The sequence below is a fragment of the Xiphophorus couchianus genome, chromosome 20 (assembly GCF_001444195.1).
Source record: "Xiphophorus couchianus chromosome 20, X_couchianus-1.0, whole genome shotgun sequence".
In the NCBI taxonomy this organism is placed as follows: Eukaryota; Metazoa; Chordata; class Actinopteri; order Cyprinodontiformes; family Poeciliidae; genus Xiphophorus; species Xiphophorus couchianus.
Genome location: NC_040247.1, coordinates 24,117,574 through 24,123,573, shown reverse-complemented (window position 1 = coordinate 24,123,573; position 6,000 = coordinate 24,117,574).

Genomic DNA, 6,000 nt, shown 5'->3' with positions numbered 1-6,000 from the left:
AAAAGAAATCATGTTTTTGAGTTTACTGACGCTATAATGGAAAAAAAGGGAGGGATACTTAAGTATGTCTTTAATCAGGTTTTTTGTAACATTTAAAATTTATTGTGATAACAATCAAGGAAACTTTTTATCGTGGCAAGAATTTTTTTTTTTTTTTTACTATAAATAACAAATGGTGCTCAGTAAACTGAAAAAAAAAATTCCGAAAGTTATTATTTTCACAAACAACAGAATTACTAATAATCTGTGTCTTATTCAAATAACTTGGAGTGCATGTAATAAAATTCTAACTTTGTTTAATTCTGGCCTTTAAATTGCAAAAATGTCGAGGAAAAACAAACCCACGTTTTGTTGAACCAGAACCACAAAGTTAAATCAATTTTGATTTAACTTTGCGGTTAAAATATGTGACAAAAAGTCACATATTTTTTTGTTGTGACTCGCCGGTACAGAGCGTCACATCATTGATGCAAATCATGCCATTTTTACCGGTGAAAGTCGGAAAGCTGTGGCCCGTTCCTGAATCTGTAGCGACCTCTGACTGAAGACTGTTGAGCTGCCTCGGCGAGCTAGCAGCTCAGAGATTATGTTCCACAGTCCTGGACGACACCATCAGTTGTTGACAAACTCTGCTAATCCACCTCATTTGCTTTTGCCGCTCGTCTTTCAATTTTCCTCTGCCAGTATAGTTAGAAAGCAAGCAGGAGAAGTCGATATGATTGTTTCCCGTTATGATTGATGAAGAAGACGGTTTGACTTCCTCCTTTGCTCTCTGCATCCATAAAGCCTCTCCTTCATCTCCGCTAGGATTTGGGGTCATAGTTCAGGTTTTATTTGACCTTTTTTTGAGATGCTAATCATGTGTAAAAACAACACCTTGTTGTTAATAACTCTTAATAATTTGTGTAATCACAACACACAATTTTCAAATGATGATTTTATTCCTTAAGACAAAGAGCAATGTGGAAAAAATGCTTCTCCCTCATTTTTAAACCATGAATTAAACTTGATTCACACGTCGTCTTTTTTTTCTTTTAGAAAGCTTAGTTGATCTTCACTCGCCACACCAAGAAACAGTGACTGACTTCAGATTGGATGTTATTTAGTTTTATTCAGCAGGACAGTTATTTAAAAAAAAAAAAAAAAAAAAGAAAGTGCAAAGCAAAAAGCGATAGCACTACCAGTTATTGGGTTATGGTTGCCGTTAAAATGAATAAAATGTCTAAATGTGACCAAAAAGTCACATTTAGAGACATTTTAGACTTGTTTTCAGCACTGTACATTATTTCCCAATCTTTTTCTTATTATTCTTGATTACATATTATAAAGATATCTGCTGTAAAAATAAAATTCATTCTAGGGTTGGTTGCCTTGGATTAGAATTTTATAATTATATCTGCAGTGCTATTATGATAATGATGAAAATGGCAATAAAAAAAACATTTATTGCTTCTTTTTAAGTAATTTTATGACTGTGACCGGGTGACGCAGCATTTATAGTGCCACAAACACAAATATACTGCTTTTGAGAAACATTCCCATTTGAAATATTCTTCTTTAGGACGCCAGTCACTTAAAAAGTGTGATTTGTGTCACTAAATTGCACAAAGTAACTGCAATAAATTATATTTTCAATTTTACTTCTATCTATTGATGCTCTCTGGAACAAATATCGGAGAAAATAGAAGAAAAAAACAACAATGCTGTTAGTTGTTTATCATTAATTGAAATTTATTGAGACGATAAATTTAAATTCCCATCGTGATAAGAAATGTTTCACGGTAAATGATGAACGATCCGATAAATATCTACATTAATTCATTCAGATAACTGCAAATTACAAACTGAAACCCAACAGTTTGACCTAAGTGGCGGCTTTCACGTCTCCACTCATGTTTCCAGTTTCCCTCTGCGTATCTCAGAAGCTCCGAGGTTTTAACTTCACACATTCCGGCGCCAGTAAGAACCACGAAGCGCCGAGCGGCTCCAGATTTTCAGCCCCGCACTCTCGGTCCCGCACAAAGTCCCCCCCCCCCAGACCTCCGAGAGATCCTGCCAACATTTAGCAGCTTCTCTGCGGCTCGCGGGGCCCCCGGCATGGGGAGCGGTGAGAAGTCGGCGCGGCAGCAGGTGAAGGCGGTCCCGAGGGAAAACTCCCGAGTCTCTGCTTCCTTCACGAAGACGGAACAGAAGGATCAGCTCGACATCCGGAGGAGTGCCAGGCGCTTGGGCCAGGCGCTTGGACAGCTGGCACCGCGTGTAGGACTCCATCTTACACACTCTGGATCCAGCGCCCTGTGGTCCCACAGAGGACTGCTGTCGCCTCCGGGTTGGCGGCGCCAGAGGACACTTCTTAGCTGTAGACCAGAGGGAAGAGAGGAACTCAAGTTATAGGTTTTCCCACAGAGCGAAAGGTTAAGGGTCATTATTTCGGCTGAAAAAGTGAAGACACTTGTTGTAGCCCTTTGGTAAAAAGCTGTTAATCTACGCAATGCTGCCCTCTACCGCCACAAAACATGAATCACAGGTCTGCTACCAAGTCGTCACTCCACCGTCATGGCAGAAATATTAATGCGGATTTTAAAAAATACAAAGAGTGACGCTTACAAATCTGCATGCAGATGATTACTGATTTGTGCTTGGCAAAAATATTCATACCCTACAAATTTGTCCACATTTTGTCACTCTGCAACCTCAGGCGCCAGTGTAGTCTATTGAGATTTTTTTGTGAAAGATCTATATAAAATGTCCCATATTTGTGAATCCGTGTTTTTCAGAGCCGAAACTCTGAAAAGTGTGCCATCCACTACTAGTCACTACTTCCTTTGGCTGCAAAAACAGCCATATGTCTTATGATTTATGTTTCTTCCAGCTTCGTACATTTAAAGACAAAAAATGTAAACTAAATTGAATTTATTTCATACTAATATTAATCAGTCTGACTAGATTAAAACAACCATGTAAATATGACAGATTTAGATACAAGAGTTAATTTTCATCTGTAGTCCCCTGGCAGGTTGATAGTAGAAAATAAAGAGAAATAATTGACACACCCATCTACAAAGGCACATATCATATTACAAGAAATGGTTAATAGCAGTACAAGTTGTTGATTATAAAAAAAAATCAAGTTACATCCATTAAAGACAAACTGAGCTGGTACACTTCACAGACGGACATGTTGAATATTTGGACACAAATGGGTAATCACATTACTCCAGTTCTGGTGAGAGCTGGGTGCCAAAGCTCCGGCAAACTGTTGTGAGAAGTTGTTGAAAAGGTACCCAAGTCATAGTTTAACATCCATCCATCCATCCATCCATCCATCATCGATCCATCCATCCATCCATCCATCCATCCATCCATCCATCCATCCATCCATCCATCCATCCATCCATCCATCATCCATCCATCCATCCATCCATCCATCCATCCATCCATCATCGATCCATCCATCCATCCATCCATCCATCCATCCATCCATCCATCCATCATCGATCCATCCATCCATCCATCCATCATCGATCCATCCATCCATCCATCCATCCATCCATCCATCCATCCATCGTTCGTGTGGCCATCCATCCATCCATCCATCCATCCATCCATCCATCCATCCATCGTTCGTGTGGCCATTCATAGCAGCTTCAGAAGGGAGGCCCAGACTTCCCTCTCCCCAGCCACTTCTAACAGCTCAGCTGGGGGAATCCCAAGGCTTTCCCAGGCCAGCCGAGAGACATAGTCCCTCCAGCGTGTCTTGGGTCTTCCCCGGGGCCTCCTCCCGGTGGGACGTGCCCGGAACACCTCACCAGGGAGGCGTCCTGACCAGATGCCCAAGCCACCTCAACTGGCTCCTCTCGATGTGAAGGAGCAGCGGCTCTACTCTGAGTCCCTCCCGGATGACGGAGCTTCTCACCCTATCTCTAAGGGAGAGCCCAGCCACCCTACGGAGAAAACCCATTTTGCCCGCTTGTATCCACGATCTCCTTCTTTTGGTCATGACACAAAGCTCATGACCATAGAAGGTGGGAACGTAGATCGACCGGTAAATCGAGAGCTTCGCGTTTTGGCTCAGCTCTCTCCACGACGGACCGGCACAGCGCCCACTTAATGGCAGACGCTGCACCAATCCTTTCTTCCCTCATTCGTGAACAAAATCCCGAGATACTTGAACTCCTCCACTTGGGGCAGGACAAACCCCCTGACCCGCAGAAGGCACTCTACCCTTTTCAGGCTCAAGACCATGGCCTTGGACTTGGAGGCACTGATCCTCATCCCGGCCGCTTCACACTCTGCTGCGAACTGCTCCAGCGAGAGCTGCAGATCATCGCGTGATGAAGCCAAAAGGACCACATCGTCTGCAAAAAGCAGAGATGCGATCCTAAGGCCACCAAAATGGATCCCCTCAACACCTTGGCTGCGCCTAGAAATTCTGTCCATGAAAGTAATGAACAGAATCGATGACAAAGGGCAGCCCTGGCGACCCGGCTCCATGGTTAAAAGCCCGGCCACCAGGGGCTCGCCATCGTGTCCCCCCTCCAGGCCTGGCTCCAGAGTGGGGCCCCGGTGACCCGCGTCCAGGCGAGGGAACACCAAGTCCACAGTTCTTGTCCATCATAAGGGGTCTTTGGGCTGCGCTTTGTCTGATCCTCACCTAGGACCTGTCTGCCTTGGGTGACCCTACCAGGGGCATAAAGCCCCAGACAGCATAGCTCCTAGGATCATTGGGGCACTCAAACCCCTCCACCACGATAAGGTGGCAGCCCAAGGAGAAGGCTTCACCTTAGAGGTAGTAATGGTTTTTGGTAGTAAAAACCATTACTACCAAATGATAACAAAACTGGTAAATTTCCAAAAGTTGAAAACTTATGAAACTCAGAAATTTCCTTTTTGTTCCTAGAAAATTTCTGACTTTTCGATCTCAGAAATTTTCTTGTTTTCTCTAGGCAATTTTTGAGATTAATGTCAACATTTCTGAGTGTTTTTTTCCTTTTGTTGAAAACTACCTACAGTGTCCCTACTACATTATTTGTATGCAAACCATACTTTTTCCCTTTTTAATAAGACAAAAACATCAGTTTGATTCAAGGCCATAGAGCAGGCATGTCCAAAGTCCGGCCCGAGGGCCAATCACGGTCAGATTTCATACGGCCCGCAGCTTCGGTCTTATAATGTATTATTTATGGCCCGCCTGCACCGTGAAACAGAATAAATAAATCATAAAACTTGAAACTGTAATTCCTCCTTTCACCAAATGGTGGCAGCACCACTTTAATACTATCAACCCTTCTCCGCTCATTTCTGCCATGGCCACTGCAAAGAAAACAAGTTTACAGTGAAGGCCGCCGCTTTCAAGAGAGATGGGAATTACAATACTTCTTCACTGAAAATCAAGCCAATTGTGTTTGTCTAATTTGTAATGAGACGGTTGCCTTGTTTAAGGATTTCAACGTAAAGAGACACTACCAGACTAAACATGCTAACACATACAACAAGCTAACAGGAAGTGACCGTGCTGAAAAAGTGACGCAGCTCCAAGCTGCACTGGCATCACAACAGCGATTCTTCACGCGGACCTGTGAGTCAAAAGAAAATACCACCAAAGCAAGCTACGAAGTTAATGTTAATAGCTAAACATGGCAAACCTTTTACTGAAGATACATTTATCAAAGACTGTGTTATGAAAATGGTGGAGAACATTTTGCCCTGAGAAGAAGCAAGAATTTGAGAAAAATGTTTGCCTGGCAGTAACAGTGTGGCACGGAGAGTTGAGGACATGAAACTGAGTGTTTTGAACGGCAACATCTGTCACTATCAGCAGTGAAAAGCCAAAAGAACATTTATGCACCTGGATTTATGGCACTTATTTTTATTAAACTCTTGAGTAAGATTTGGTTATGAACCTGTAGATATAGTAAATGACGAGCAAAATTCACTTGTTTTAAGATTTAATAATAACAGACAACTTTGCATTACTTATAACTCCTGTTTAAAATGTTC